The sequence below is a fragment of the Aegilops tauschii genome, chromosome 6 (genome assembly GCF_002575655.3).
Source record: "Aegilops tauschii subsp. strangulata cultivar AL8/78 chromosome 6, Aet v6.0, whole genome shotgun sequence".
NCBI classification, from domain to species: domain Eukaryota; kingdom Viridiplantae; phylum Streptophyta; class Magnoliopsida; order Poales; family Poaceae; genus Aegilops; species Aegilops tauschii.
Genome location: NC_053040.3, coordinates 450,876,602 through 450,888,487, shown reverse-complemented (window position 1 = coordinate 450,888,487; position 11,886 = coordinate 450,876,602). Strand labels below are relative to the sequence as shown.

The 11,886-nt window shown below is 46.8% G+C and overlaps 1 long non-coding RNA gene across 2 annotated transcripts; it reads left to right on the top strand.

Moving 5' to 3' along the window:
- Positions 1 to 2,443: 2,443 nt before the first annotated feature.
- LOC109740984 (uncharacterized) lies at positions 2,444 to 5,453 on the top strand. 2 transcript variants are annotated; one of them, XR_005760696.3, is made up of 5 exons: positions 2,444 to 2,881; positions 3,019 to 3,190; positions 3,309 to 3,480; positions 4,584 to 4,679; positions 5,179 to 5,453. It is a non-coding gene; the product is annotated as an uncharacterized lncRNA (long non-coding RNA). The 2 variants fall into 2 exon arrangements; XR_012188128.1 differs by lacking the exons at positions 2,444 to 2,881; positions 3,019 to 3,190; positions 3,309 to 3,480 and having other exon boundaries at positions 4,392 to 4,679.
- The last annotated feature ends 6,433 nt before the right edge of the window (positions 5,454 to 11,886 follow it).

Here is an 11,886-nt window from a genome sequence, read left to right as displayed (position 1 = left end):
CTATGTACCTAGAAATGAGTTTTGGAAAAAATAAAGAGCAAACTATGAGGCAGCTGCAGTTCAAATTTGACCCGCTTCCTACTGAATCGGCGAAAATTTGTCTTTTTACCAGAGGTGGATAAAACTTTTTTACACCCAACCATTTTGTAAATTGTGCATTAAACATGGCCTAGTATTTTATAAAATTGAGTTAATCCGTTTTTGCAACAATTATTTGGTAGTTCCTTCACAAAAAAACTCATTGCGGGCACTCAAAAAATGGAAAATGAATTTTACGTGCAAAGAAGATGAAAACTCCCTTAGGCAACATTGTTTGGAATTCCAAGATGCACCCGTGTGCACAATATGAGGTCATTTGAACAGACTATGCCATGAATGTGGCCATAAGATTGATCATTTGGCTTGAAAGTCATGAATCTTCACGCATGATAGCTCATTTCTGAGAACACTTTTTTAAAATAATTGCCGTATTACAAGTTTATTATTTTTCCTGGAAACTTGGTCACATATGATGACACAATGCGAAGGTTTTCCAATTTTTTGATATTTTTTGAATTTTTTATGCCCATTTCAAAACGGTCAAAACGGCGGGCTTGACCGTTCCTAGCTAGTGGTTGGATCTTGGAGAAATTTTGATGTTTCTCTGATTAAATAGATACTTATGTACCTATAAATTATTTTTGGAAAAAATAAAGAGCAAACTATGAGGCAGCTGCAGTTCAAATTTGACCCGCTTCCTACTGAATCGGCGGAAATTTGTCTTTTTCACCAGAAGTGGATCAAGGCTTTTGACACCCAACCATTTGGTCAATTGTGCATTAAATATGGCCTAGTATTTTAGAAAATTGATTTGGTCCATTTTTGCAACAAATATATGGTAGGTTCTTCACAAAAAAACTCATTTCGGGCACTCAAAAAATGGACAATGAAATTTTCGTGCAAAGAAAATGAAAACTCCCTTTGGCAACATTGTTTGGAATTCTAAGGTGCACCCTTGTGCACAATATGAGATTATTTGAACAAACTATGCCATGAATGTGGCCACAAAATTGATCATTTGGCTTGAAAGCCATGAATCTTGACGCGTGCTAGCTCATTTCTGAGAACACTTTTTTTAAAATAATTGCTGTATTACAAGTTTATTATTTTTCCTGGCAACTTGGTCACATATAATGACACAATGCGAAGGTTTTCCAATTTTTTGTTTTTTTTTTAATTTTTATGCCCGTTTCAAAATGCGGTCAAAACAGCGGGCTTGACCGTTCCTAGCTAGTGGTTGGATCTTGGAATACTTTTGATGTTTTCTGATTAAATAGATACTTATGTACCTAGAAATGATTTTTGGAAAAAATAAAGAGCAAACTATGAGGCAGCTGCAGTTCAAATTTGACCCGCTTCCTCCTGAATCGGCGGAAATTTGTCTTTTTCACCAGAAGTGGATCAAGGATTTTGACACCCAACCATTTGGTCAGTTTTGCATTAAATATGACCTAGTATTTTAAAAAATTGATTTGGTCCAATTTTGCAACAAATATATGGTAGGTCCTTCACAAAAGAAACTCATTTCGGGCACTCAAAAAATGGAAAATGAAATTTTCGTGCAAAGAAAATGAAACTCCCTTAGGCAACATTGTTTGGAATTCCAAGATGCACCCTTGTGCACAATATAAGATCATTTGAACAAACTATGCCATGAATGTGGCCATAAGATTGATCATTTGGCTTGAAAGTTTATTATTAAGACATTTACCATAGTCAAAGTTTATTATTTACCATAGTCAAAGTTTATTATTTTTCCTATAAACTAGGTCAGATATAATGCCACAATGCGAAAGTTTTTTTTTCTTTTTTTGAATTTCTTTCAAAATGTTGTCAAAACGGCGGGTATGACTACAGGTCTTCGGTCACCGGGAAGGTGACGATGACGACCTCCTCGCTCGCGACCACCTCCTCGATGCCCTGCTCTTCTACGTGCTGAGGTCCTTGCTGGCGGCCTTGCCGGATAAAAATCCAGAGCTTCTTTATTCATTATAGCCGCTCCCGCACCCGAATTCGAGATGTCGAATGATCCAAAAACCTAAGCTACTAGGACCCTAAAATCTAAAGCTAAAATGATGCACACACGCGGAATCCGACGACCCTCCTCACCACCCACGACCAAGAAGTCACCGGCGGAGGGGAACCGCCGAAAGACGACGCCAAAAGAGTCGGTTCTCTTAGACAAAGAGATCTGCATTTTATTTTTAGCCCATTATGACCTACTTATATGGTCATGGACGTCACACACATATACTCTGTTTTGATTGGTTCAGAAGCATGTCACGCGGATCATGGATCGAGCACCGTCCGATCCACCCGGATCCGACGGCAGCGCTCCCCCCTCACCTTCTCACCTCACCTAGCCCAACAACCCACAGGCCACAGCCCGCACTCCTCCCTCGTCCCCCGCACACCCTAGCGAACCCTAGCGCTCTCCGATCCCTCCCACCTCCCCTCCCCTCGCCGCCACCCACCCCTCCCATCGCTCTCCAAGATCCAGCGTGCTCCAAGATACCCACTCTCTGCTCCTCCCTCCCTCCCCTCCGGCAAGATCCACCCCGCGGCCTTCCTCTCCTCAATCCCCAATACGGCTACAGAGATGGCTGCTCCCGCGCCGGCCTTCTTCCTCACCCCTGATGCCGCTGCTGTCTCCTCTCCGGTGAGTGCGGAGGAGCCACCGCGGTCGAGGCAGCCGCCGGCTGGAGCCCCGCCTCGTCTCCTCTCCGGTCGCCGTGGAGGTCCGCCGCGTCCAACCTCCTCGACGGCGCCCGGAACCCTAGGCGGCCCATCTCTTCCAACCATGGCCATGGCCATGGCGAGCCTGCAAGATGTGCAGTAGCAGGTTAGACCCTCACCTTCTTCTTCTTCTTCTACCTACCTTTGGTGTTCTTCCTCTCCACAACCACTGATGCAAACATGGTGGGGAAGATATTGATTTCCCAGCCCGCCTGACGGCCCGCTCTCCTCGCCCCCACGCAGATCTTCGAGTACAACGGCTCCGCACCCTGCAGCCACCGGTTCGGGACGAGCGCAGCGCTGGTTCGGGTGTCCTGCGCCAACCAGAGCGCGCCCCAGGTGCTCGACAGAACGCCCGCTGCACCGCCTGGTCTCAACTTTCTTTCCATTTGCCAAGCTGAGGGAGAGGGCTAGGGTGAGCTCCCCATTGTTTGCTCTGTTGAAATTGCTCCACTCCTCCATCTTCTTCTCGTGCTTGTCCACAGCAGAGACGGCTCAGATCTGATGTTTTTTGTGTCTTACTAATGGTTTAGGGCTCGGGTGGTGGAGTGGCTGTAAGAATATGCTCGCTCCCTCCTCACCTCAGATCCACTAGCGTGTTGGTTGGAATCAGTGGATATTCACATGATGTATACACGGAACTGCAGCTTCACATCTTTGTCCTGAATCATAATGAGTATCTTTTCTCGCCATCGATTTCTGCACGTATGGTTCAGCTGGCATGTCTAGATCTACATGTTCACCTGGCTTATGGTGCATCTCAATCATGGATGAAAAAATGTCAAAATCCTAGCTTATAGACACTGTACTAATGTGGGTGGATACAATTTCAGAAGATGAAACTTCAATAAAATGAAAAGGCAAAATTATATTGATTGTTGTCTTCCATACTTTTCCTGAATCATAGTGCTGAACTTTTCTTTTGATTTATGTGTCTTTATTTAAGTTAGCTCATCATGAGCTATAGGTTCAGCTGGTTTGTTTGTTGGATGCCAGGTCTTTCTCGTCATTTTTGACAACCTTTTGATTTGTATCTTGAGCCACATTTTCTACTTCTTGTCTTTTCAATGTGAGAATACCAGACACGAAATGATGCATATGCACTATGATACCTGGATCACTTTAAATTCAGGATTATTCATGGCTAATTCAGGATTGAAGCAGGGGAACCCCCCCTCCTCCATATTGCCTGTTGATTATTTGGGGATGTCTGTGGAGAGAGATGCTGATACTTCTATAGGCCTATCACTTTAATTTTATTACAACCAGTTTTATGCCTAGAACAATCATGGTGTCTAGTTTCCGCTTTATGCCCCACGTTTTACTAGCTGCAAGCTCAGCTTTGTGCTCTGTAGGAACTAAGTACATCATTATTTAGGCGTGTTCTGATAATTGTGAAGAATAAAGGTGTCTTCTGATGTGGTGGTGCCAAACAAAACTTTTATGCTTATGCTGAGCTTACTTTTAATATTGTGAACATGACAATTTATAGGCTGTACTGAAGTTCCACTCCTTTTATTCTGTGTGCTGAGCTTACCTTTGTATGTCAGGATTTTTTCTTCATCTATTACCCTTCCTTTGGCTGTAGTTTATCTTCATACATAAACCAATCTTGGTGTTCTTCCTACTTGCATTTGATTATGTTTTTAAAATTCCCTAGCACAACTATATATGACAATGTGTTTTTTTTTCTGTTTTCAGTGTCTATAGTGCATTTGCATGATCTTGAATTATGTGCTACAGAATATAATTAGCTGATTTAAACTGCTGTTTTCCTTCGCCTAATCAAATGCCCTTTGTTTTCTCAGTATGCATACCCAAGTCAAGCTTGCGGTCATGATGAAGGTGCTGATCTGGGTTTCCTATCTTCAGAAGTAAAATGTTTGCTTGCTACCTTCTTTATGGTACCGCTTTCTAATCAAGTTCTTGAACACAGGAGTTATGTATACAAATCATGTGCTATTTATGCACTGAGCCATTTTCTTGTCTACTTAGCTGAATCATGTCTTTGTGTACTAAGCATCAGTTACTAGTATTTGGCTTCTATGTGCTAATTAAACCTGATCAGTATGTATACTTCTTTGATATTGCATAATATTGGTGTCAAAGGGGTTAATTTAAACTAGATATGATCTACTGGTACAATTTTTTTGCTGTTCAAACATTAAAATTCTGGTTCTTTATTTCAAACATCGAAATGATAAAAATGTCGCATTTATAGGATTGTAAACCTGATGTGATTGGAGTATTACTTGTTGCTGATAGTTACTACTTGTATCCACTGATTTCTATGTGTCATTTTGCTTGTTTTACTTTTTTTATGCACACAGACTGCCTACAAGTTAATGTGCTTTTAGATTTGCCTTTATTTTGCTCCTAACCATATTGTTTGATAACTTGCAGATGATGTACTTCATTCGTGTTCCATCGTGGGATCCAGGACAAAGAAGTCGGGAGAATCATAGACTTCTAGCTCATTGGAGCTAGTTATACTTCGATAGCTAGTTATTTTTTTATTCTTTAGTTGTGTTACCTGATGCAGACTATTTCTGATTGTAAACCTGATGTGAACCATGTTTGATCGCAATGTGCCAGGTTTGGCTCTGTTTGATTGTATTCATGATTTGAACCATGTTTTCATGATATTTAGTTATGCTCTGTTTGAAGCATTGTGTAAATATTGCTTATTTATTTACCGGATCATTGAAATTTGAGGAACCACTTACTAGAACCTGACAATTGGGACCCATCAGACTAGTGGACCCTTCTCTTGAAAAAAAAGTAAAATCTGAAACTCTAGCCAAAAAGGCAACGTCAAAGCAAAATAGAAGGCCCAATTGTTGGGCTTGGCCCATGTTGCTGACATAAATTATCAGGAAAACAAAATAATAAATGAGCTGAATTATTGGGCTCGGCCAAATAATAAATGGCTGAATTAATGGGCTCGGCCCATATAGATACCCAATTGGACCGGGCTGATTCTTATCCATGTCAGCTTGCCACGCTGGATCCTACGTGGCCTGGGGAGGCTGCCAGTGACCAAAATTTTGGTCGTGGAACCAACGACCTTTTAGATATCACAAAGAAGGTCGTTAATTTCAGTTTACGACTGCCAGCTTTTGACCATCTGTTTTGGTCGCAAAAGGTCGCAAATGAAAATCAATGACCTTTCAGTGACCAATAGTGAGGGTCGCAAGTTGACATATTTCTTGTAGTGCGAGTCTCACGGGCTACTACCTGTACACAGGTGCATCTTTGCAAATAAAACATAGCTGAAAATATTACATCACAAACCTCGAAGCCTTTTAGCAGGCTCATTGTCGGTGTCAAAACCGGCGGATCTCGGGTAGGGGGTCCCGAACTGTGCGTCTAAGGCGGATGGTAATAGGAGGCAGGGGACACGATGTTTACCCAGGTTCGGGCCCTCTCTATGGAGGTAATACCCTACTTCCTACTTGATTGATCTTGATGATATGAGTAGTACAAGAGTTGATCTACCACGAGATCGTAGAGGCTAAACCCTAGAAGCTAGCCTATGGTATGATTGTTGTTGTCCTACGGACTAAACCCTCCGGTTTATATAGACACCGGAGGGGGCTAGGGTTACACGGAGTCGGTTACAAATAGGAGGAGATCTACATATCCGTATCGCCAAGCTTGCCTTCCACGCCAAGGAGAGTCCCATTCGGACACGAGACGAAGTCTTCAATCTTGTATCTTCATAGTCCAACAGTCCGGCCAAAGGATATAGTCCGGCTGTCCGGATACCCCCTAATCCAGGACTCCCTCAGTAGCCCCCGAACAGGCTTCAATGACGATGAGTCCGGCGCGCAGATTGTCTTCGGCATTGCAAGGCGGGTTCTTCTCCAAATTCCAAGTACCTGTTAAATAGTGTCCGGCTTCTCGTAAATGTTGCGCCTCTCGGCTTCCGCCTCCAATAATGGCCATCTTCCACGTGTCGAACGAATGCGAGCGGCCAGGGCGTTTTCACATTTACCACCCTAGCTGCATGAACAAACTGTCTATTTAAAGAGACGGGGATTTTCATATCCAAATCACACCATCCTCCCTCGGCGAGCATTCATCGAAGCGCGCCCGAAAAAATCCATTCCAACATGGCCGGCCAGCGCAGCTCCTCATCTCGCTCCCGTAGCCCTAAGCCCGGAGATTGGAAGAAGTGTTCCGTCCCGCACAGTCAACTAGTGGAGCTACAGACCTAGGGATTTCTCCCTCCAGCATACATGGTCCCTGTTTGAGCCGGGCTTGCCACCTACAATGGCGGGGAGCAGGCGGAGAGCTTTCCAAACCCCTCCAGGGGGGAGCGGGTATGCCTCGTTCCTTATTTATTAAGGGGGGTCGGATTTCCCATCCATCCGTTCCTCCGAGGGCTCCTGGAGTTTTACGGCCTCCAGTTGCATAATCCCATCCCTGCCTCCATATTACACATCGCTGGTTATGTAGCCCTTTGCGAGCTATTTCTGGGCTGCGAAGCTCACTTCGCGTTGTGGAAGAAGCTATTCTGCCTTGTGCCCCGTACTCAGAGGGGGTCAATATATCAAGTGGGCAGGGCCGAAATTGGCGCATCGCCGGGACCGGATACCTATCCGGTACCCCGAAGAAGACGTCCGAAGATTGGCCTTCAGAGTGGTTTTATATGGAGGACGTCCCCCTCCCAGATCCTATTCGGATCGGCCTTCCTGAGCTTGATAACGCCCCTTTAAAGAAGCGCCTAAGCTGGCGACCACGGAGCCCTCAGGAGGAAGATGACAGAGACGTTTTTTACCTGATGGGCCGGATAAAGGTGTTGGCTCAATCAGGACTGACCATAACCGAGGTTATGTCAATATGCATTATGCGGGGGGTGCAGCCACTTCAATATCGAGGCCACCCCATGTGGGACTTCAACGGGGAAGATGATGCCACCCGCTGTGGTCATAAGGGGCCGGACTCCATTGCCGCTCTAGCAAAAATTATGTCCGGTTTGTACAAGGGAGAGGAAGAGGAGTTCCTCCGCATCAAGCCACGGGACGGATTCTCCATGTACAACCCTCCGAGCTGGGTAAGCCGCCGCTTTTTATACCCTTCCTTTCCGTATTTTTACAATAAATATCCTACTTTGCCCATTCACCGCAGGAGCTGCGTAAGGCAGTAAGGGAGATCAACAGCCCACCTCCACAACCAGAGGATCCTGAACGGTCCCTCGACCCCGGCCTCCAAGAGGATCCGGACATATTTGTGGAGCTGATTGACAGGATATTTTATCAATTAAGCCGCGATGAGGCCATGGTGGCTATTATAGCCAACTATCCCGGGCTACTCCCTGCCTCGCAGGTAAGTGAGACCAGAGTCTCAACCTTTGAGAAGTATCCCTTTTCACGCACTTCACCTACCGTATCTGTACGGTGTTCTACAGGGAAGGTCCTCGGGACACCATGCTGAGCCCGTGGTGAATTGCCAACGAGGGGCGCCGAAGCCGGGCAGGCTGAAAAGGAAGGCGGTCCGGACGGAGACGCCGGCACAGAGATATTTTACAAAACCTCACTCCGTGATCATCGTATTTTAAAACACAGTAATACCCATGTTTCAATGAAGGAAAAGCGCTCGCCGGACTATATCCGGAGAGATCGCCGATCACGCCTCTACTAGCCGGGCTCCGGGGCCGGACACACAGGCGGAAGCTAACACGGGGCACCCGCCAGATGCTCCTCCGACAGAGGATGCGGATAAAATATCCGCCACAAATTCCGAAGTGGAGAGCGCCATGAATCAGAGGCGTCGTCGGGCCGTACTACGTGACGCTTGTTTCTCCCAAGAGGCTTTTGATGCCTTCACCTCAGGAGACGCGTACATCCGTGCTGCTCAAAATGGTCTTGCCAAAGCCACGGATCAGTATGTAAAGGATATACGGGTAAGAAAATTTGATGATTATGTATAGCAGTAGCCCCTGAGACTTGAAACAGTTGGCACAACTGATTTAAGGATCATTATTTGTGCAGGTTCTTACAGAGAAGAATACCCAATTGTCTCATGAGCTTGAAGAGTGCAAGGCCCAGCTACGGGCCGCAGTTTGTTTCAAAGAATCATAGGTACCATATAGAGTGCGGCATGCCTGCAAATCTGACAATGAATATTGCAAATGACTCCGGAGTGAATCCGGATGAGCAACATGCCATACGGCAGCGAAAGGCTGGCGAGCGCGTACATACGCGCGTCATTCAGGAGAAAAATAATCTCCAAGACGCCAATACCCAGCTGAGTGTGGAACTAAAGGATGTTCGCGCCCAGCTGTCGGACTCCGTTAAGGAGAATAAGCGGCTTCGACGCGGCATTTTCAGTAAGTGCTTGAACGAACTTTAAAAAGAGTTCGGCGAAGAAGCCGGTTAACAGAGTTATGTCTGCAGGCATGCTGACGGGTCGTCCCGCGGAGGAGATGCCCGAGTCTATGGGTGATCTTCTACCGGAGCTCTCACAACTGCACAAACAAGTTCGGCAGGTGATGCAAGGTATTGCCCAGGCCTTGTGGCCATCCGTCTCCCTGCCCGAAGGCATTGGAGAGCTTGCGGAGAAGCTCAAGGGAGCGCGGCGGCGCTTCCGATTATGAAAGATATCGGCCTGCCGTCAAGGTGCCAGGGAAGCCTGGGCCATGGTGAAGACGCGGTATACCAAGGCTGACCCAAACCACATGGCCGAGGTCGGACCTGTGGGGCCCGATGGGAAAGAGATCCCCGTCAGTTTGGTGTATCACCAAGTAGAATTAGCCGCCAAGTATTCCCAACAGGATTATAGGCTAGACAGCCTGTTGGATGGTATATAAGAAGAATTTAATCAGTCTAAGTGACTATGTAATTTAAATGACATGTAGAATGTCTCTAGGCGGATTGAAATCATTTGTCATGGCGGACCTTTTCGCTTCGACCTCTGGATCCGATAGTCCGGAGTGTTTCCGAATACCCGCTCAGTTATGCAAAAACCGGGGTATGCGTGGAGACCAGGCGTAGGGGTCATAAGTGCTTGAACAGACAAGTACCCAACTAGTTATGTTATATTACATGGGTAGGAAGAAACATCTTCCAGGGAGAATAGTTCCGTTAAGGGTTCCTTTCCCTGGGTACGCATGCCCTAATGTGCATGTCCGAACTGCGAGAAGAGACGCAGGCAAAAAACATCTGGGGGCAAGTGGAAAAAATAAAAAGTCATCTTTTATTCACCGACCGAATATTCCCTTAAGAACGCTAGCTTTCGGCTTCACCCAGTCTGAGGTACACATCCGGCTGACCCGGCAGTAACAATCGCAGAGGTGCTCCCCTTATGCCCTAGCCGAATCAACGGGAACGTAGGGCATAAATACAAGAGCCAGGCAACCCAGCTTGGCCAAAACTTAAGTCATATCGATGCATATAATGGTGAAAAAAGGTACATGCGGAAGAATAACACATGTGCGGGGCATGAAGCCCATAAAATAATTAAGCTTCTGTGCAAGAAGCCCCCAGGTATAATGAGCGCGGCTAGCGCATCAAGATTGTGTAGATAAGACACAAATTAGCCTTTTAAGGCTGTGAGGAGAAAGAAGAAAAAAGAGAGAGAAGACAGATAACGTATATGCAAAAAATGGACAGGAGAAGGAGATGAACATAGAGTCCGGCACTAGGCGTAGAATCTTCGGAGTCTGGCGGCGTTCCATGGGTTTGACTCAAGTCGGTTATGCGATGCATCCCGCAGACGATACGCTCCGCCGGTCAGAACTTGGTCGATAATGAAGGGACCCTCCCATTTAGGCTTGAGCTTGTCCTTTTTCTTCTCCGGCAGATGTAGAACTAACTCGCCAATGTTATAAGTTTTGGCCCGTACTTCTCCGCTTTGGTATCTTCGAGCCTGTTGCTGATAGAATGCGGACCGCGCTTTTGCCACGTCACGCTCCTCCTCGAGGGCGTCCAAACTGTCCTGCCGATCGAGCTCGGCCTCTCTTTCTTCATACATGCGCACTCGAGGTGAGTCATGAATTATGTCGCAGGGCAGAACCGCCTCTGCGCCGTACACCATAAAGAACGGTGTGTATCCGGTAGTGCGATTCGGCGTGGTCCGCAGCCCCCAGAGTACGGAGTCAAGCTCCTCTACCCAGTGCGTGTTAGATTCCTTTAAGGACCGCACTAATCTGGGTTTAATGCCACTCATGATAAGACCATTTGCTCACTCGACTTGACCGTTAGTTTGTGGGTGATATACGGAAGCATAATCGAGCTTGATGCCCATGTTGCTGCACCATAGTTTTACTTCGTCGGCAGTGAAGTTTGTGCCGTTGTCAGTGATGATGCTGTGGGGGACGCCATAACGGTGTACAACCCCGGATATGAAGTCTATCACCGGTCCGGATTCGGCCGTCTTAACAGGTTTGGCTTCTATCCATTTGGTGAATTTATCCACCATGACCAGTAAGTATTTTTTCTTATGGGTTCCCCCTTTAAGGGGTCCGACCATGTCCAGCCCCCAGACCGCGAAAGGCCAGGTGATGGGGATTGTTTGTAGGGCAACGGGCGGCATATGGCTTTGGTTTGCAAAAAGCTCGCAACCGACGCAGCGTTGGACCAAGTCCTGAGCATCCCCCCGGGCCGTCGGCCAATAGAATCCTGTACGAAGGCCTTACTTACGAGGGCCCGGGCTGCGGCGTGGTGGCCACCGAGTCCGGCATGGATTTCTGCCAGAAGCTTCCGCCCTTCCTCTTCGGAGATGCACCTTTGAAGGACCCCAGTGGTGCTTTTCTTATAAAGCTCTCCCTCGTGGACTTTGTAAGCTTTAGATCGCCGCACAATGCAGCGGGCCTCATTTTGGTCCTCGGGAAGTTCCTGCCTGGTTAGGTAGGCCAGGAATGGTTCAGTCCCTGGGGCGATGACGGCCATTATTACGTGGGCTGAAGGTGTTATTTCGGTGGCGGAGCCACCGATTATGTCAGAGTGTTCGGTATCTGGCGTTGTAGCCGGGTCCGGACTGTTGTTGCGGGTGTCCCCTTCCCATACCACGGATGGCTTAAAAAGCCTTTCCAAGAATATGTTAGGTGGGACCGTATCGCGCTTAGCGCCGATACGGGCGAGGATATCTGCCGCCTGATTGTTTTCC